Source organism: Toxorhynchites rutilus, chromosome 3, assembly GCF_029784135.1.
Source record: "Toxorhynchites rutilus septentrionalis strain SRP chromosome 3, ASM2978413v1, whole genome shotgun sequence".
Classification (NCBI taxonomy): Eukaryota; Metazoa; Arthropoda; class Insecta; order Diptera; family Culicidae; genus Toxorhynchites; species Toxorhynchites rutilus.
The window spans coordinates 275,554,958-275,576,274 of NC_073746.1; the positions used below are offsets into that span (position 1 = coordinate 275,554,958).

Here is a 21,317-nt window from a genome sequence, read left to right on the forward strand (position 1 = left end):
TTGTCTTCTGTATATTTTTTGGCGTAGCACTACGTCTTTCAGGAAGGGTGCCAAATCAGAAAACAGGTCACGTTTTTGTGAAATAAAGTTAATGTTAATAACTATTTTCACACCGAACAAATTCTGATACTTTGCACACCAATGGAATCGGAAATTCTCGAAGATTTGTTTGATATACTATACAGTACAATCCACTAATACCTAAACAGTTTAAATTAATATAAAATTGGAAGCATTCTCATTTTCCCATACATTTGTTCTGCCGATTTGTGTACATTCCCGAACAGAGCTGTCAATAACGAGCAACTTATACATTCATTTCTGCCCGTTTTCAACATATTTGGTTTAATTGGATTTGAAGCGATTTGAAGCCACATATTCTTTGTGTGGACACCGATTGGACCACATCGTTGCTGGACGAGCTGGACGGAGAGCGATCGAGTGCCTTCCTCAAGGCAATGAGGGTGGAGGTGTAGTGCAGGAGTAAACTAAAATTTGACAAGGCTAGAGACGAATGAACTGAAAAAAGTTTAATGTCTCTATAATTAATTACACGCCTGCTTGAAGCCACACCACTTTTCGTTTGGTGGTCATCGAAACAACATGGTTGCCGCAGAGCGTGGAGCGGGACAGGATTGTTTTCTTTTTGGGTGAAGTAGGCGTATAGAATAGAGTTTCTTTCCAGAAGGGGCTCTTCGCAGGGCTAGAGGCGGAAACTAAAAATAGAATAGAATGAAAACACAGATGCGAGTGAGCTAGCATAACACAACGAGCGGATATCATTCATGCCTAATGCTGATTTCACACACATACACACACAGCTCGATACAAGGAGAGGAAGACCTCTGTATCGAGGAGTGCTACAACAAAGAAAAACAGCATACGAGAATTTTCTGTGCTAGTGCGGATATGGAAGGGTATCCAGAATTTTGGAATATAGATATACACTGCATTTATTTAGATAAAGTTATATTTCATGGAAGTATGCTTTCAAATACCAGCAGGGTAACATTACTGTTGTGTTGTGGTTGTTGTGGGGTTCGATCACATCTCAAACGGAATATAAGAGCAAAAAGATTTATAGTTTGTGATCGATATATGAGTGGGAAGGAGAAAGTCTGATGTGAGTTGAACCGAATAAACGAGAAGTACTGATAGCTTTCGACTCTAGTCGACTCTTTCGAGTCTAGTGAAGTAATAAAAAATTAAATAGCTAAAAAGTTATAACAAAAATTTCGATGCATTCTAAAATAATAGCCGAAATGATAAACAAGTGGATTTAATAATATAAATCCGTAATTCTACGTCGAAAATGCGGTCGTGTCTTAGATACCATTACAATTTTTATCACAGAAGTACGAAGATATAGATTATCAAAATAAATCCAGTCAGCTAAATTATCATTATGGAGTGCAATCACAGACTCAAAAAAAGAATTACAGTTGTCATTGGATAGCTATATTTTCAATTAATGTTTATAAATACGCTGAATATGCTTTGTTTTCTAGAAGCGGGCGAGGTGGAATCCAAGTAAAACTATCATTCGTTAGTGTCGTCAGGGCTTTACGTTGTAGTTGGCTACGAAAGGTTGCACGCCCAAAGGCTATGAAAAGCAGTTTTGATGAATATTTGCTGAGCTGAAATAAGTTAAAAATTTGGATTCGAACAAAAATATTTTTTTTGCAATAACGTCATGGGAAAATGGAAATGTAAATCACTTCTTCCCTTGTTAAATTATGGTTTAAGTAACCACTCATACTTTGATCGTTAATAATAATTAGATTCACCGTTTGAAACAACTCGAAAAGGATTTAATCGAAATGTGGTATCACAAAAGAGCACATTTAAAAGGGACTAACTGAAATCTACAAGTATAAAGGGACTACATGTTTATTTTTTCTTTCATTCCGAAAAATTGTAATATTAGTGTTGATTTTTCGTACAGTATCATATCAATAATTGAAGCATATGTTTTCACGCTTCAGTTGATGCGTCATTATGATTATGATTGAGGGGCTTAGAATGAAAGGGGTGTAAGTGATTTCATCGATTTTTCTACATCGACTCTCTCTTTTGGTCATAACTTAGCTGCAAATACATTTCCAGCTGTATTTGACAATGCGGAAGACAGGTCAGAGCCTCATCTATCGGATTCTATAGCAAACTCAAATTGGAACGTTTTTGCAGTTGAGTTATCAACTGAAGAAAAAGTTTATGAAGAGAAATCAAGTCACTTACACCCCTTGCATTCTAAGCACCTCAACTAAGTTATTGTTTAAAATAGGATTTGAAAAAAAAGAAATAAAATTTCAAAGTCGTTTTTCTCGAAACGACATTCGACATTCGAGTTAGGCCCTATTGACATGTTGCTCTAGATATCTGTTCGTCGGTTTCTGAAGATGTATAGTATAGGCATTAAATAAAAAATCCTGTTTTTCTTTTTTTTTTTTAATAGTTCGACTGTTTTCTCCTTCCGTCTAATCCTCGTCTTCCTTCGAAAGTTCGTTCGAACACCAAACGCTATTTGAATGATGGTAAATACTTATTCCTATGATTCATGTTTCTTTTTGTGTTTCATGGTGATATTATTGCAGTTGAACAAACTTGAATGATGTGGCTTAAACTGAGAGGTGGCTATCGTGATGCACGACGACGGCAGATGAAATGTATGAAAGTTGTGCATCCGATGAAACTGTGAAACCATGGAGATTTCAGTAGCAAATGACATTTCAGGACAATTTTATGTTATCAGGATCGCGTGAAGGCAACATTACAAACAAATGTAATGATGTTTCGAAAAATGTTGCAACATCCAGTGAGCAAACAAGATGTGACGGCATTGGGACATGCACGATTAACGACCAAGGGATATCAAGAAACATACGATCAAGATCGCAAAGTTCACAACAGCTGTCTTCTCAAACATGGCCAAACCAAGAACAACTGTTTGAAATAGTCTATTCCGTTGAGCCTAGTATCGACCGATTACTTATACATTTATTATTTTTACAACGTGAATTAACTTAATATAAATAAATTAACCAACTGGTGTATCGTTTCCCGTGTATTTTCTTGAATTTGTGGATGATTTATACATATTAATTATTAGAAAATAAAGCAAAATTTCGTCTTCAGCATCATTATCTGATATTGTTTCCAAACTCATGTTTAACATAAACAACATTCCCTCTTGAGTCCAATATAGGGCAGTTGCAGCGTGCATATGTATTAGAGATCTGTTGGGCAGGCAAAGGAGATCGCTGCATAGGGTTCATATGGATCGACAAGATTGAGCTTTGTTGAAATAATTATTTTAGCGAAATAGTTATAGAAATTACGTGCTACATTATACTAATAACATGCGAGTATATGTCTCTTCACATAAAAATATTTACTTTTAGCGTCAAAGCCATATACACGGAGAAAAATATAAATTTCTGTTATGAATATGATCCATATCAATGGAAGCAGATTGATTATTCAAAAAGTTTTACAGAAACAATGCAAATTGTACATTGTGATTATATAGCCGAATTGTGTGAAGTGTGCTTCCATTTAGTCTTCGTGCTTTTTGCTTTAAAATGCTGGTCTCGTGAAGAAGTAAACTATAATGAATATTCGTGTTCAGATATCCTTAGTCGGTGGTTAGTTTCGTCAAAAAAGCTTTATGTTTAAATTAAGAACATATTCAGCCAGAAAAATCAACCAACCCTCAGATATGATTTCCGGGTACCTGAATGCTCTGCGGAGAAGTGAAATATGGTTGTAAGAAAATTAATCGGAAGAAAATCCATCAATTGGGTAATTCATGGAAAATACAAGGAAGTATTCGAACGTGAGCTCGAGCCTGTGTCTTGAATCTAGGTCTGATCATGCTGATTATCCTTTCCTGTTATTTTTCGATTCAAATCTAGTGGTAAAGTCGCTCAATTAACATCGCGAAATAGATGCTAGTAAGTTAAGCAATATGCGTCACACAAAAGCTCTTGTTTGGTAAATAGCTTGCCTAACTATTTCACAAAGTTCTTGTTAGTTCTATGAAATATTTCGCGCTAATAGAAAGCTCGCAACTATATTTAAATCATCTACCAGAACGTCGATTGACGATGAATCCGTTTCTGCTGCATAGAAGCTACGAATGTAAACAAATGATGTTTGCCCAACAGATGCTCTGTATGAATGTGTAGCAAGAGCCCTATTGTATAGTCGTACCGGTTTGGTGGTTGTGTAATGTATGGCACATCATTGTATGTGTCATACATTGTATGAGAGTGGCACGTTATTTACATAAAAACTGCGTCTCAATAGTCGTGTTCGTCTCAATAGTCGTGTTAGTCGTATCGCGTTGGCTCACGAGCGCTATACGCGCCTCGTGAATCAACGCAATTTGCGCCAAGCCTATAGCGAGTAAATTACTTCATAAATACGGATGAATTATTTTGATGTTTGCTTTGCGTCAACTTTTGCATATGTCGTTTGGGCTTGAATCTCAATCGGGTTATAGAATGCAAAAGTCGAATCGAATCGAATTGAAAAATCCGACCAAGTTTCAAATTCGATCGGGCGCCGGGACATGAGTGATTGGGATAAGGCCTCACAAATAAAACATCAAAAATGTTGGTTAATCGTTCTCATCAGTACCATCTCATCATCTCTCTCAATAGCAATCGTAAATACAATTTACACCTCACACGATTGATATTTTCGTCAATATACTGTCATATTTCCTAATATTGATTGAAATATTGAACGTGTAATTCACAAATTTCAAGCTCTGATTCGAAATGGGATTCCAAGAAAACAATTTTAACACATGTCAATGCAAATAATATTTAGTGTGCATTCCACTCGGTACATCCGCTTAACAGTGGGTTTTCTAAGATCCTCGAAGTTGGAAATTCGTTTCGCGCGCATTAACGTGTGATGTGATTATCTACATTTGTTATCACTACGAACGCTTATAGTTCAATCTTCATATGGTACCAATGATTAAAGCCAGTGTAGATATATCGTTGGCAGTTATTAACTGTTACGAAAAGATATTACGAAATGCAACAGAAGACAAAGTTTTGACATAGAGAAAAACTTTGTTGGAGTTCGATATATTCAATGTTTACATTCGGCACTGCTCTGGAGAGGGAACAGAGAAAGAGCATGAAAAACATGGTGACGTAAACATCACGCCACTGTTTTCTTCCTTGTGATTGGCCAGTTGGATCTCCGGTCGCTCTATCTCTCACTATTTCTCCGCTAGCCGAACTCGTGCAATCGCAAATTATCACGTTGACTAGATGTTGGTATTGATGTGCTTTGTGTTTTGACTGAGGAATGAGATCGATGGTGGTTTGTGGACTACGAATCATAATTTGGTGCGGGTAATAACAACGTTCGGGCTGATAATTCAGGGATGAATAATAGATAATTGCGCAACAAGTTCGCAATATACATCCTATTGCCTTGTCTTGATGCTGAGCCGAAAAAAATGATTTAGATTGCATGGCATATTTTCCTACTCAGAAAATTCGTTGCGGCTCTCTTGTTTTTCTCTCATTTGGTAGAGCGATAGTTGTATGTGTGTGATAATCGCGTGTCATCTGGCATCAGACGTTAAATTCTCTCAGACTGCCGATCAGCCCTCGTATTCAACTTCCACACCTCTCCGATAATATAGAGCGATCAGTTGCTCTGAACGGGCGTTGCGTTGTGTCGTATCTTTATCGAAGTGATTGTGCTTATCAGAGCACCAAAGAGTTACGGTAATACACCGTCGAAAACATCGGATTACGGAACAGTGCAAATTCCTTTATTGGAAGTATTATACAGAGGTGGTGATTCATTGTGTTTGAAGGTTTCCCATCTCGTTCTGGAGCTAACGCTTCTATTTAAGGTGTATGACGGCCTTGGTAGTTGGAGGAGAGTATGTAGTGTTTTCTTTTCATTGGTAAAAACCAATATTTTTTGTTTAGTACATGTGCATGGTATTCCTCATAAAAATCGTGAAAGTATATTTGAAGCCCGTTTTGAAAGGAGAAATTCATCTTATGTACACGTTTACTTTCATAAGCTTGACGCAAGTGTAAAGTGAAGATACAGTGTGAAAAGATAGATGTTAGCTTAAAAAACTCGGCCAACATAAAGGAGAGAAAGGAGAAAAAATCATTCGTACGTGGAGTGTGGATTACTGAATATAGTTTCTCGCTGCCGCTTTGACGCAGCCAATCCAGTCAACTTGATCAAACCGAGGTAATCTATTTATTTACGGTTGGAAATGTATTCTGGAAGAATGGTTATCAACATTTTACTGTCGCTTCCGATTGCCGAATCGTACGGTCGGACGGTAAGACATTTAATCGATATTTTCGTGTGTTTTACTCCCCGGTACATAACCTCACTCGCTCCCTCAGCGCTTTCGCTCGGCTGAGACCGTGATGTTTGCCTCTGTCCTTGTCGACTTCCCACGAGCGGATCCCGAAAGTGTAGAGCCGGTTGTGTATTCCAAGCAGACTGACAGGAAAGTGAATGAATTGATGATGTGTTTGAGCAACTAGAGATTGAGACAATTGTGTTTTCCAATTCGATTGATATTTGCTTAAAACACTTCTTATACGATTTGCAGTAGGGGAGGTTGCTCACAATTGAACCCCTAAATTGCTCACACATTATTTACGTATACATTAAAACCTGTTTTTGTGCGATTTTTTTTGTGGGGTATATGAAAAGAAGCATATTTGACGAATTTATCGTCCATTTAATTGTTTTCGATGGTTTATATGCATTTCAGTGCGGAAAAAAGCATATTTGCGTCTCAATTATCCACTTCTGAAATAATTCTCCTCCCATCAAATGCTCTAAGTTTTTGCATGACATGACATCTAACAGCATCACGTTTCGGCATGCAACTAAAAGCACAAAACAGCCACGCGCAACCGAAAAGGCAAATTGTCCCATCGCAAAGTAAGGGAAGCAAAAGGAAATTGAACGGTGAACGGCGTGGATTTGAGTTATTTTCTTGGAGGAAACTTCTTTTATGCGGTCCCTATCTACCGCACAAAAAAAGTTTTTTGACGTAGAACTACGTCTAACTACAAATATGGGTATCTTGGACTTGCCTAGTAGAACACAGTTATTCAAGAGGAATGCAAAGCACAATTATATCACGATACCAGACGGTAAATACCTATTATGATATGCTTGCCATAAAGTGTGTGTTCGTTGCCGGCTGAATAATAACCCCTACAACATTTGCACGACAAATTTTGATTTTCTCGTATTTGAATCTAACATTAGAGTGTTTGCTGAGTGCTGAGATTTTATTTTATCCTTTGATTTTTTTCTGTAATTTTGTGCATGAAAAGTTGCACCATGATATTCGAATAATGGACACCCCTTGGTGTAGTCCTACGTCTCTCCGGTTATGTCTCCGACATTACCCACCCGTCTTTTGTTTTCAAAATGTGTACCGAACACGGTTTTTAAAGCTACTGTTGATGTTTTGCTGGTTTTATATGCGATTTTATGCGGTTCCTATCCCCCGCACAAAAAAGGTTTGCCTGTATACTATGTATTTTGCACAAGAAGGGTTAATCAATGATTTCAACAGTCCAAGTGTTGTTTTATTTCAAAAATTGCTCTCCTATATAATCGATCATAGAACATTTGCTTATTGTGCCTATACAGGAATATAAGACCTCCGATGGCTATTTCTAGAATAGCCCAAGTTCGCTTATTTTGTATACGGAGAGACGTTAAACTACATAGTTCATTATGTTTCATGAATGTATGGGAAAATAGGAATATATATATATATATATATATATATATATATATATATATATATATATATATATATATATATATATATATATATAGGAAGTTCTTCCAGTTTTCATGAATTTAAACCGTTTAGAGATTAGCGAATTGTAATGTATAGCATATCGAACAAATCTTAGAGAATTTCCGTTTCGATTGGTATGCAAATCATGAGAATTCGTTCACAGTGAAGATAGTTATCAACGTTAACTTTATTTCATAAAAACGTGACCTGTTTTCTGATTTGGCACCCTTCCTGAAAGACGTAGTTCTACGTCAAAACACCCAAGCAATTTGAAGATAAAATATAAGTAAGTTAACAGCTGTCATATGGTTTGACATTTCCTGGTCGTTTATTACTTACGAAAACAACACAGTGCCCTTTATCATACAAGTTTCGAAACTTTTAGCATGAAGTTGTAAGTACTTCCCTAATTCCTTTGTGAACGATTAAGAAATTTGAGTACACCACCTCAGTTAACTAACATGAAATGAAAAAAACGTGCAAAATGCAGAATATGCTGAAAATAAGAGGAAACGGAAGTAATTGTTGATAAACATCGATTTTAATTTTTTTTTATTGTCCGAAAGTGCCCCAGGACCAGGGATCGGCAAGTCATAGTAGAAACTGCCCCACACATGGGGCACATTCGGACAAAAAGACAATTTCCAAAAAATTCGAATAAACCATTCGTAATCGCATCCACGCACACCTCTAACACGCTCATATGATACATTGATGTCCAAATGACAACTAGGATGAGTTCAGTATTTTTTTATGTTTACAATAAATATTAAAAATCAAGGAAAAAAAATTGTCCGAATGTGCCCTCCTCTTCCCTACAGTTTTCTTCGTGCATGTTCTGAGAATTCATTGAATGATAGTAAATCATAAATTGAACAATTACCGCAACGGGGGAGTATTTGTTCATTGAACCAATCAAATCGTGGATTTAGCGGGTTCGGATAGAGCTTGGCATTCTACAATTATCCAATTCAGTAACGTCTCGATTATATCACTCTAGATTTTATCACTGAAAATGTTTCGTTTATATCACGTTTTTCGAAACGTAAGAGATAATATGCAAATTTCAATTCATCGTTGAATTATTGAACAAAAAATGAGAATTAAGCAGAAAAAAATATAGTATAGTATAGATACAACCCCTAGGTATTAGCTGTGTTCATGTAGCTAATGAAAAGTTTTTTTTTACTATGGGATTTGTAGAGAATATTGCGTATCTCTTTTGAAAGTCCATTGTATTACTTTCATAATCGTAAAATCAACAACTATCGATGATTCGGGATTGGATTGTTTGGAATGAGATGTACGGCTTGTACCGCTTCTCAAGATTCATCCGTGAAAGAATCACTAATACAGAATTTTATTTCGTCAATTATTGAAATTCCATTAGAATTTAATCGGTGATACATTTTATGATAGCTTTTGCGAATTGAAGTTTTTGACGTAGAACTACGTTTTACTTTAAGGGTGTCATATTAGAAAACAGGTCACGTTTTTATGAAATAAAGTTAAAGTTTTCGTTTGAAAACAGCGCAAAATTATGAGCATGCTATGTTGAACGTTTGTTTGGTGCTGGTTGGTTATCGTAATACGAACCATGTTTAGAGGTGCGATTCCACTGAGACACTACAAAATAACATGTAGCATGATATTTGACACTTGCAAGTATTGTCATTGTTGCTGTTTCCATTCGGTGCCAAAGAAAGATTGATGTAGTTATGAGATGTGGAATGATAGTTCTGGTGCAACAAGTATATAATCGCAAGTAGCCGAGTGTATGTCAATTGCAAAAGGCCACCGGGATAGCGTTCGAGGTAAAATGTCAATGCATTGACATGAAACAAAGTGCGATATACGATCAGCTTGTGTATTGTTCTGCGAGAGAATGAATGAATCATCAATCAATTATCGTCAACTGATTCTACAATGAGAAACCATTTCAGGGCGACCAAACAATTCTACTAAATAGTTATTACTAAAATTTCGCAGCATTCTAAAATAATATCTGAAGTTATTAATAAGCGACTTGAACAAAAAAAATAGCGAGTTCTACGTCAACCGTGTGGTCGTGTCTTAGACACAACCTCCTACAATTTTTATTAATGAAAATGGAACGTTTAATGATAAATATCCTCTTCTACACGATACATGGATACAAACACGAGCATGCGGTTTGAATTGTATTTCCACATTTTTTCTGCGATTTGGATAATTTGGAAAGTTTGTATGAAACGAATATTTTTTGATTCAAGTTCAGATATGAATATCAAATACCTGATACAGAGGCTGAATTCAAATTCAGAATAAATTATAAATTCCAAACCTTGATTTCTAATTTAGATCTCGCATCTCAGGTTGGCGATTCCAGATGCAGCCTCCACTGCTGAATTTCAAAATCACATCTTAGATTCAGATATTGAAATAATGAATCCAGGTATTCATGTGTATGATTATTTGTTGTAAAAACAAGAATACTAGAAGGATTATTCACACAAAACCTAATTTTTTTGACGCTGACGATACAATTAAAATTTTAGTACAATGAATTTGATGAGTAACGCGACGAACTTTCCCTCTGGTTCGTGCTGGATCCTAAGGATCGACAATGAACTTTTTGTTATGAGAGAGTCGGAATTGGGAACGGCAGTTACAAAGCTAGGAAATGATTTTAGAGAAGGCCCCTGCTTGTCCACAGGTACCGACGCCGGGCCAGACAGATAATGCGGCCCCTCGGTCGCTCGGAGATAAGGCAAATCGCTGTCTTCAAGGTAGAGAATTAATTTTAATTTGATTACATTTTTAATTTTGATTCCTATTACCACCTTGAAGCTTCAATCGCGCAAATGTTACAAGATAAAGAACAAGGAAGCTATTAAAATAATTTAGACGCTAGATTTCAACTTTGCAATCAGCAGCACACATTGGATTTTTAAAAAAATTAATCCATATAGCTTTAGGTTGTTTCAATTATTGCTCAACTGCATACGGAAGAAGCTCTTTTAGGACAATTGGCAGCACTTCACTGCGCCCCATATGCTTTACGCGTTGGCCCAATTCTTCTCTGTCCCTGTTTCAAGTGCCGCGCCTCTTCTGGTGCAACCACACTCACATCACTTTGCCGTGTTGTGATTTCCTTTGCGGCAAACTTGTCCATGGTTTGCATCATAAGCAAACCACCGTTGTAATCAGTGCTAGCAAGAGAATTGAATCCCCGCTCACATCCATTCGAGAATTGTTTTTCTTAACACTCGAATATGATTTATTTTCCGGTACAATGTAGCACGAGTTGCAGCGAGGCACATGTTGATTCGTGGCGTGCTGGTAGAGAGAGATCCACCCACAAACCCACTGCATGCGGGGGCTGCGTATAGCGCACTTACCGAAATGTGAAACAACTCACTCACGAATCGTACGATGTTGGAAGCGAACGGCGCAGGTCCGATGTGCATTGCATGATGTCGTTCACGGTTACATTACCACCACAATCCCCGGCTGCCGAACGTGTTGTCCGCGACTGTCATGGAATGACAGGAGAAAGTTCGGTTCAGAACGGCTCCCGAATAGAGAAGGTGATGAGTTCAATGTGACGTGAGAAAATAAGAAGCAAACAGTGCTAACGTTGATAATACGCTGCTTCCGGGTAACATGTAGATAATTGTAACCATCATTTGCATGAAATTCATCAGTGTTGGCCTAGATTCCTATTCATAGCCGCGTTGGTGAACGTTCAGGGAACATTCAATTGCATTGATTATTGATTTGGAGCGGGGAAAATTCTCTGTTTGGATGATTCCACACCGCTGTTGTATAACCAGATAGGTAAGCTGTAATCAGTGTGTTATACCTCCTACCGGCTCTAAATGTGTGTGAGCCACGTGATCGTTTTCGAAACTCGGAAGAAATGGTAGCATTCTTGGTCATCAGTTCCGGTACCACTCACCGATAAAACCTGTTGATGGCTGTCACATCGAATGCCACAACGTATAAAAGAAGGTTTCATCAAAATGTGCTGTATATCAAACAATCAATTTGCTCAATTATCACACACGCTAACAAGTGATCCCATTTGCTGCGCCGCGTCGTGTGGCCACTATCGAAGCTATTTATCACGAACAACGCGTACCGTGCCAATAAAACCTAGATTGAATTGCTTGCGTTCAAAAAACTCAACGCAAATCAGAGCGCACACAATACGAAGTGTGTACAATGGGACTGGAGGAGAGCGACTGTGAGGATGTCAGACGGGGAAAACTTGAACTTGTGGACTTTGCGCGCCCAAACGATCTTTGCGCTGCTAATGGATTGACAGTGCAAGAAGCAGGAGAGTGATCTTCGTACCTCAATCGAACGACGAGATGTAGAGACACACGACGCCATGAAACGCGCACGAAAGTTACGATTGTGGGGAGCCGTAAAAGGTGCTATCAATCCGCGAGGGAAGCTGGTTTTAGAACAAAATTTCAGTGCGGAACCGGTTTGGACTGACTTTATTTTTGGTTGATTGATGTGCGCCGGCAGTTAACCTCTTGGAGAAATAGTTCGGTGTTAATCAGAATCAATGTGTTATTGAATTGTTGGTTTGAATTTGATTACTGTGTCATGAAACAACGGTTTGGGAAAAAAGCGTGGACTTTAGTGTGTACGATAAACCCTACCAAGGGCAAGATTGAATATACTTGGATTTGAATGTCTAACTCAAAACGTTCCGTTTTTGTTAGTGAGAAAGGGCATAGAAAGTAATACTGTGCAAAGCAAAAGTATGCCATATCGAATCATTCGTTGTGCAGACTATAATCGGCTTGTAAGGGGATTGGATTTTCCACTGTAAATGATTGTGTTTTTTCAGTCGGTATACAGATATAAATTAGTTTAACCACTCATGAGAATTCCAGTTTGGGCTTAAGGGGGGGTTCACCCTTCGAAAAAAAATAATTTTTGTTTTTTGCATTTTTGGGCAGCTTATGCCCTCAGAAATGTTGTCCTAAAAGGATTTTTCGATATTTGATTTCGTGGGATAGTTACAACCAAAAGTATGAAGTTACCTCAAGGAACATAGAACGAATGTATCAATTTTAAAACGAATTTTCTCGAAACCATGTTATTTCAACTGGTGGTATCGATATCTCAGGATCTATTCGACCGATTTGGCTGAATTTGTTTTTTTTCCTTTATTGATTTAATTAGGCTCAAGTGGATAAAGAGCCACCATCAAGCAATACATTTTAAAACTATTTGAATATATTATAACTACATAATTATTAACTTAAGTCTAATTAGCTGAATTTGTTTATCAGCATGTAAAAATGAATTATCTAAGGCGTTGCATAGCCGTTTTTTTGATATCTCATTTTTTCGGTTTTCTTAAAAATCGCTATTCAAAGATTTTTCATGGAGAATATCTCATTTTTAACAAAAATGGCCGGCGTTTTGGCAATTTTTCGAATTTTCAAAAACTCCTATGTAACACTTTAGGTATTGCCCTAAAGTTTCAAAATATTCATTGGAATTTGTTCTAAGACAACCCGTTGCTTCAGGACCGATACCACCAGCCAGGTACCGATTTTCAAACAGCATCTACACATCGAGCTATCAACAGCGTCATAATCATTATTCGTGCACTCAAAAAATGGAAAAACCATCTTCAAATATACCTTCAAATATAACTTCACATTATTCGTAAAATTCGAAAAAAAAAATCCACGAAAATTCGCTATCTTCCGAACTTCCAGACAGGGGTCCCCTTTAAGCTACAGTTTGGATCGTACATTTCGTAGTTGAATGACTTCGTGGCTGACCTAAACCAGAGGAATTGCAGAAACACAACTGAAAAGCACACTGAATGACACTTACAAATAGTGAACCGTCCTCGTTGTGCATGTTCGAATGATGCGGATTTCACGATACGATAGAACGATGTAGGATTGGGCGATCTTTAGAAGATCGATCTTTCCCTTTCCGATTTCCGAGATATTTTGGATCGATTCTTTGTACCTTGAAAAATCGTAAAAATCGTAAAAATCGATCTTTTCTTTTCGATATTTCCGATCATTTTGATCGTAGAAAATTTTGTGTAAATATGATTTTCAGTGAACTTTCATTTTAATCTCACCGAAAACCACCTGACAAATTTCATAAACATGATCCAATGTTGTCAAATTTGTGGTCGTAAATTTAGGAGTTTCGTAAGTTTGGTCATTACAAAAAAGTGGTCACGAGTTATATTTATGATGGCATAACGTCCAGCGGAAACATCCTTTTCTAGAACTGGGACTACTCCCAATATTTCGACTGAATCCCAGATTTAAGGGGTTTATGTTCAGCGGAATTCAGGATGATTATCAGCTGTTCAATTTCTAATCATAATTTTGACATAACGTATGACGTTGCTCTGGAAAATACAATTTTTGTGAGCTTCAAATTTTTATAGAACAAGTAATAAATTGGAAAAAAGCGTTAGATTTTTCAAAGATCGATTCTTTGGTGCCGATTGATTCGGAGAATCGATCCCTACGCCATTTAGAAAATGGATCGATAAAGATCGATCTTTTTCCAAAGATCCCCCAATTCTAGTACGATGCATTGGTTTTGGTAAATCAGTGATGTGTTTTCAAATGCATACTGGGTAAAAATCTTTATTATCAACGATGCGACGTTTTGGTAACCTGAGAAGGCAATCATAACAACTCCTATGCCACAAGATTCACATGAACATAATGATATCACAAACCGACAGAGTTTGTTTGTGATATCTGGTAAGAACAAAAATTTTGATATTTGAGTTTTATATCTGAAATCTGAATTTCGAAACTAATGCTATGATCTCAGAACTGAAAGTGAAATCCTTATTCATGAACTTTATTTAGAATAGGAAAATGGAATTGAACATGAAAATTGATGAAAATTTATAAGAACTTCGATGTAACGTACCCTCGATATAACGTCACTTGATATAACGTACACATTTTCAATAGTGTAAAAAATATTTTCGGAATAGGTACTGAAAGTTTCATGTCATTCTCACGGGTTTAACAAAGGTCACTTGGTGGCCTGGGTTTACGTTCCCGAATTTGAATAAGAGCATTGGAAACCACATAAAAACAATTGAACTGTGTACCGTACATTCTGAATAAGCCATAGCCCATAATCAGGACTTCCATATGAAATTTGCATTTTTGCATTACATGCAGTATGAAAACTTGTGCTGAAGAATAAACGTGCAACCGGTCATTTTAGTAGTCGCGGTAGGCGTGTCTCAAATGTTTTGACAGCTAATTGTTTGGAAAACCTGTATCTTTCGACGGTGAAAATTCCACGTTGATTCGTTTCGTTTTAAAAAAGTTGAGCAGGATGGATGCCCAGAGAATAAATTTGATTTTGGACACCCACATTAAAAATCCGATGTACTCAAATCACGAAATCGCAGAAGGTGGCTGAATCGACTGTTTATGATGTACTGAAACGTTTTTGTAAACATGTAAGTGTTGTTCTGATGGATCAAAGGACTCGTCTTAGTGGAACGATCGGAACCAAAGATGTGACCAAGGTTTTCGTCACAAACAAGACAATGAACTCGAAAATGTATAGGGAAGAGTGCCTGCAGAAACACACAGTGATGTTTTGTCCAGATTTGGTAAGGTGCCACCACAGTCGAGGGGTGCTTCAGTGGTTCCCTGTGACAATGGGCTCGATTACATTGGAAAAGACCTCAATTCTCCCAGTTCCGCCCAATCGAAAAATATTGGGCAGTTGTGAAGCGGAACTGCGGAATTTGTGCCAAAGTGACTCGGAATACTGCAGACATGAAGAGATAGTGGAATAAAATGACCGCTTAGGTTGTTCAACAGTGAGTTCAAACTTTGATGGAGGGTATCCGAAGAAAAGTAAGAAAATCCATCGAAACTGTAAAAGAACAATTTTTGTACACAATTTTTTTCCGAAAGAACAATAAATTATCTATATTTTGATATAAATACATGTTTTGTACCTTTAACCAATCCCGAGATACATTTGATTTTATGACTCCGGATTCTGAATTAATCAAGCTTTATTCAACAGTATGATCATGAGAAAGGTTGGTTTCATCTTCTAGTTGAACTTTTTCATCATTATTTACTTATCTTACCCAAACAGCAACACAAAAAAAGTAATATAAGCTATGTTCCTGAGTTTTTGTAAGATTGCTTATGACATCCGACTCTTTGATAATCAGCTTGCAAAAAATCGAAAAAGCAACAATTGCTATCACCAACTGCAATAAAACTTCCGCAAAATAACTCAAATTTGAGGTCTGATAATGAGATAGAATCAGAAATTGATTTATATATGATTATAATGCAAATAAACATCAATAGTAGATAAAGTATGAAGAAAATAGAGTAAAATTGAGTAAATTGTGCTTTAAAAATTGGTATAAATAGTAATGTTCCCGAGAGTTCCCGAGCTCGAAAAGCAGTTTGCCTAATACTTCGAACCCTGACGAACAAAATGACGTTGAGTATTAATGCACAAATGTGCACATCTTTGAAAAAATTAATGATTAAAAGTCACATATTTTTGGTTTGTAACCACTGTACATCGCAATGGTGTCATTTAACACTAATAGTGTCTTCGGCAAAGTTATGTATTTTCATGTTATCTAAAACCTCGTGGAACATGTTGAGTTGATATAATGTGATTTAGGCATAACTTAAGTTGAAAAACTAGTTTTGAGATAGTCTCCCCAGAAAAAACAGTTATATCTCTGAAGAACTGATAGATAGATTGATAGATGATCTTCAGCAAAGTTTCATACAATTTTTAGTTCTACAATGTTGCTGAAGACATAACTCAACTATCTCGTAAGTATAAAAAGTTAGTTTTTCTAATTTTTACTGTAACTTAGTAAGAGTTTAAATGAAACCGTCAAATTATTCGAATCAACATTCTGAACAACTCTTCTGAAATGTAAGCTCTAAAATGTAAGGTAAAACGAGAAAAGATTTTTGACCGTCTTTTTTCAGAACGGTCCCACTGTGCGGCGGAGCGTTATTTTTGGGAAACACCTTTTACATGTTATTCTATAATATTTAAGTCACCCTATGGCAATGAATACTGATCAAAAGTGGAAAAGGGAAACAAAAACCGAAATTCATACATGGATGTAATTTTAGCTGCTTCGATATTAAGCATTTTGAGTGGTTTTATATCAAAATTCAATTCGCTGATAGTTATATTTCGGTTTGTAAGTTAACAGAGAAGCGATATTAGGTATGTACTGTTTAGAAGCTGACTGGAACCAGAAGCAAAATAGTTGAGGGTTTGTCCGTTTATACTGCTGAAAAGCGCGATATCACTTCTAGGTAGATTAATTCTATTTTTTCATCATTCAACGGACATTCTTGATGAGTTCAGACCTTGTTTGAATAAAATTATTCCTTTCGCGATCGATAAACCTCTACGCTTCATGTATTGCAAACCTGTCCATATTACCCCCATCGAACAAAATGTTGTACTTTTCGGTCTGTTTTAATTTCAGTAAAAACACATTGAAAAACACTTTTTCTTATAAAATATCTGGCCAATTAGGTAGAGAAACAGTATATTGAATTGCAAGAAACTGCATCAAAGTTTTGGGAAACATGAGTTTCCAAAGATATAGTTGAAGTTCTTCTTAACATGTCTGTTTTACTCCTACCTCCACTTCATGGTGGGTTCTTGAAAATCGATGATAATTTTTATTGATGATAAATCATTATTGAAATAGTAGGTACATGTATGAAATGAGCTAGGCCTATTCACCTAGAATCGTAATTGAAATTTTCTCATACGTTTTTGAAATTCGATGATGAGATTTTTTCCATTGCCACCCTAATGTACATATTTCACTATTAAGAAAACTTAATTTCTAGCAAGCAAAATAATAAAACGGTGCTCTTCGCCATCTGAAAAGTTTATTTTTGTTGTTTATAATGATTTTTCACCTATACACACGCTCAAATTTGTATACATAATTGAGGGTAATGCAATACACTAAAATAATTTATTATAATTGTGGGGCTCAAAATGAAAGGGGTGTAAGTGACATCATCGATTTCTCTACAACGACTCTCTCTTTTGGTCATAACATAGCTGCAAACACATTCCCAGCTGTGTTTGACAATGTGGAAGATAGGTCAGAATCTCATGTATCGAATTCTTAGCAAACTCAAATTGGAACGCTTTTGCAGTTGGGTTATTAACTAAAGAAAAAGTTGATGAAGAGAAATCGATCAAATCACTTACACCCCTTTCATTCTAAGCCCCTCAATTGTCAAATAGTCGGTTATTTAACACTGGGTGTACGGACTTTGGTTATATAATAAAGCTTATTCTAGGACATTTTCGATGTGACCACCCTTTTTTCGATAACGCGTTTTACACGGTGAACAAAAATATCTTCATGCACAACTGTAACATTACGACTTCGATGCTGTTGAAAATCCGAGTTATTTTTTCTTTAAGTTCCTCCAAATGTTGTGGCTTATTAACATAGCAACGGTTCATCACGTCCCCCAGAGGAAGTAATCGACGACGAGAAATGTTGAAATTCTTACCAGAAGAGGTCAAAGTTTCATTAAGGCTTCGGTTGCTCGAGTAATATTATTTCACTAAAAATACACGTTCTTGTAAATTGTACATCTTGACACTAGAAACCATCCGATCAGACTGAACGAGTAGCCGAATAATATCGTCCCGAAGTGGGGAATGCAGTGTTACCATAAATGGAGCGAAAAAAAAATTATAATGAGCTATTCGATTTTTTTGCGTGAGCGTTTAATCTGAAAGACCCTGTAGATAATTTAAAAAAACGACATCAATATACAGTGGGACCCCGATTATCCGCGAGCGGATGATCCACAGTACGGATTATTCGCGAAAGCTAGTTCCATAGTAATTCTATAGAGCTTCCCAAAATTTGTCAGTGAAACGCTGGCTTTAGTGTTACATATTTTGAGAACTTATCAAGCGAATTGAACCAAAATTTTTTTAGGAAGCAATAAATGTTTCTCTGAAGGAAAATGGGAAAATTCGAAAAATTCAATCCGCATATGTTCTACAATTACATATTGACAGCGTTGTTTGATCCAACGAAATTAATCTTTGTTCGTAAGTGGAAATGGATTTTAAAGTGAGAAAACGCACTCTTATATCGTCTTCAAAAATAAGTCAAAATGGATCGCCGAATGTGTTGATAAGAGCAAAACTCGAGAAAGGAATTGTCCGATTTAGGGCTGTCTCTATTCTATCATATTTTCTGTATCAAACATTTATTCCATGTAACGGAGAAACATGTTATTTGCAAGTGGATGAAATATCTTGCACGAAAATTGAGTCTGAAAATAATCTGATATTATAATGTCGAGTTTTGGTTGGAGTACTAAACTTTTAGAGTAAAAAATATTTTAAAGGGTAGATTAGTTGATCAATCAATGAACAGTTCTGTGATTGGACCCATGAACGTGCGCTTAGTAAGAAAACTTGGATGTGATAATGTAAAATAAATTTTGGGCGGGACGAAGTTTGCCGGATCAGCTAGTTGATTATTAAATTTCCATTTATCGACCTCTAGCACTTGTGCACCTTGTAACTCGATAGCCTCACTAATTCATTTGATTGCAACAAGTAGTGCATAGAGAACTGTAGGGGATTGCAGACAAACTGCCCTGCCAACACGCTATTAGATCACAACGTAACAGGACTAGCAATAATGGTCAATAACCTCTTGAAGGTTACCTTCCGATTGATGTCGAGTCAAGCTCAAGATACAATATCTATTGCTGCGGACAGTATACCACACCACGTGGCTGTCTTCCCACGGAAGAAACAAGTTCGCCTCCTCAAGCACACATAGTACAGAGTCGGTCAGCCGGGGTTGAGTGGGCGCGGTGTGGTTACTTTAGCATTTCTTCACGATTTATGCTGTCGCTATTTATAAACCCAACCAAGACTATGCAAGAGAGAGGTACACGTATGCATCCGCTGCTGGTGCAACGATATGCAGCGCATGCATTAAATGAAGCATTAAATGAAAAAAAATGTGCGTTACGATCCGATGTTGGCCTTTCTCTTCGCGTTCGTGAAGTCCGTCTGCTCGGTTGAGGTATAATTTTGAGCTCTAACTATCGTTATTAGGTTTGGTTGGACGGACAGCAAGCAGTTCAAGTTTTTTGCTGCACTATGAACATGTTTATGTGAATTTAGCGTAGCCGTGGATAACTAACCGAAACAAGCTCGGTTATTCAGAACAAACATTATGTAAGGTGTTTTTTTTTGCTGCAGCAGATTGACTCTGGTGACCTAGCGGTGGCGACATATTCATCTGTTTTTGCGAGAGGTACCGAAAGTGTGGCAGACTTTGAACTGAGCAGACAAAAATAGTAGAACAAGTGCGCACAGAAGAGACAGTGAAATGGCTGCACTTTGAACCGAAGCAATAAACAAAAACAAAACAGAGAACACCATCGGGTTCAATACGACACCTGTATTGCGGGGTTAAGGTTTGGTTGAGCCTTCAAATAGGAGCTGTAAGTAATGCGTCTTTTAGAATAAAGCGAATGACCTTGTCATCTCACTGGATTATTAATCTGTTGCAGCGCATTGAAAGTACTTGGATGGGAGAAAATGAATTAATTTTGTATTTCTTGATATCCCCGGAAATTGTTTTAGTAAGTAGGTTCTTATGAATGCTGGTCTACAAAAAACCTTCTTAGCCGAGAGCAAAACTTCTATTGCCACAAGGTAATATCGCAAAATTAGGGCTCAACCATGTGATAAAGGCACAGAAAAAACAGCCATCGTCGTGACCGAGATTCATGCTTTGCTATGCACGTGTCCAAATAGCATTGAATCACTGCGTCTGACAAAACTCTTGTCTCGTTTATTGTACAGCTGGAATAGAGCGACGCAGCTACGGAAACCAGAACACGGCGAACAGAAAAAAATAAACTACGGCTGCGAACGAACACAAAACCTCTCATGTAATGTTCGAATCACATGTTTTGAGTTCAAAGTACAGCGTGCTTTCCGTCTCCACTCGAACCTGATAATTGCAGCGGGAGGCGGCTGGTAGAACGCAAACGTAGCATGGTTTCGGCTCCACGGTTCACAACAACCGCCTTAATCATCGTGGTCGTCATATGATCTGAGAAGTGTTTGTGTTAGAGGTGAAGCACTGCCATACTGTGTTGACCGATGCGTAATATGATCGAGATGAGTCGAGATGAGTGAAAACTCTGAGCCTTGTTTTGGATACAATCCAATAACAAGAGCTGTCTCAGGAGTTTTTATCCTGACGATGCAATGATTCAGCGGGATATTCCCGTTGCCATACCATCGTTTGAATCCACAATAATGATAAATTTTAAAGTTTTGGAATGGACGATAGATTTATCTGCGATGGTTGCGAAAAGGCATACCGCTTCCACTAAGCCATAAAAACCTTTTCGCCGAACGAGCAAAAACTGGT

General features: G+C 37.1%; 1 protein-coding gene across 5 annotated transcripts in view; it reads left to right on the forward strand.

Annotated features, from left to right (window-relative positions):
- Window positions 1-5,419: 5,419 nt before the first annotated feature.
- LOC129775218 (long-chain-fatty-acid--CoA ligase 4) overlaps window positions 5,420-21,317 on the forward strand; it is a 48,998-nt gene continuing 33,100 nt past the window's right edge. The window contains exons 1-2 of one of the 5 annotated variants that reach the window (XM_055779629.1): window positions 5,420-5,917; window positions 6,065-6,243. The gene's annotated coding sequence lies outside the window, so the exon portion shown is untranslated. Of the gene's footprint in view, window positions 6,338-11,504; window positions 11,654-21,317 lie in introns of those variants that run through there. The other 4 variants (XM_055779628.1, XM_055779634.1, XM_055779631.1 and 1 more) reach the window with 4 other exon arrangements.